We start from the raw sequence: 661 nt of genomic DNA on the forward strand, positions 1-661 counted from the left end.
GCCAGACGGCGAGCGCAGCACCAGCACGGACTCCGAGGGCTCGGGCACGGGCCCCGGCGGCACCCCGGAGGAGGAGGTCTGGACACTGTTTGTCAGCGGCCTCCCTGTGGACATTAAACCCTGCTCTTCTGGCCTTTCAAGGGGTACGAAGCGTCCCTGATCAAACTCACTGCAAGACAGCCTGTTGGTTTTGTGATCTTTGACAGCCGGGCAGGAGCAGAAGCGGCCAAGAACGCACTGAACGGTATCCGCTTTGATCCGGAGAACCCGCAGATCCTGAGGCTAGAGTTTGCCAAAGCCAACACCAAGATGGCCAAGAGCAAGCTAATAGCAACACGGAATCCCAGCAACATGCACCTGTCCCTCGGAGCACACTTCATTGCATGGTACCCCTATGACCTGATGGGGGCAGCTCTGATCCCTGCGTCCCCATAAGCCTGGGCCCCTTACTCCCTGTACACCACAGAACTGACCCCAGTCATCTCCCATGCTAAGTTCACCTATCTGGCCACCACTGCTGCGGCAGCCGCTGCCCTCCTGGCTGAGGTGCGCTGGTATCCTTCCTCTGACATCACCCAGCAAGGATGGAAGTTTCGCTAGTTCTGTTAGTTCCTCGGTCACCAGGGAGCTGGTTCTGGAACCTGTGGTGGCGCCAGAATGG

General features: G+C 58.9%; 1 pseudogene; it reads left to right on the forward strand.

The window, feature by feature from the left end:
* The first annotated feature begins 4 nt into the window (after positions 1–4).
* Positions 5–609, forward strand: LOC103254104 (annotated as a pseudogene).
* The last annotated feature ends 52 nt before the right edge of the window (positions 610–661 follow it).

The sequence above is a fragment of the Carlito syrichta genome, unplaced genomic scaffold (genome assembly GCF_000164805.1).
Source record: "Carlito syrichta isolate Samal-C Ts95f unplaced genomic scaffold, Tarsius_syrichta-2.0.1 Scaffold69723, whole genome shotgun sequence".
Taxonomy (NCBI): domain Eukaryota; kingdom Metazoa; phylum Chordata; class Mammalia; order Primates; family Tarsiidae; genus Carlito; species Carlito syrichta.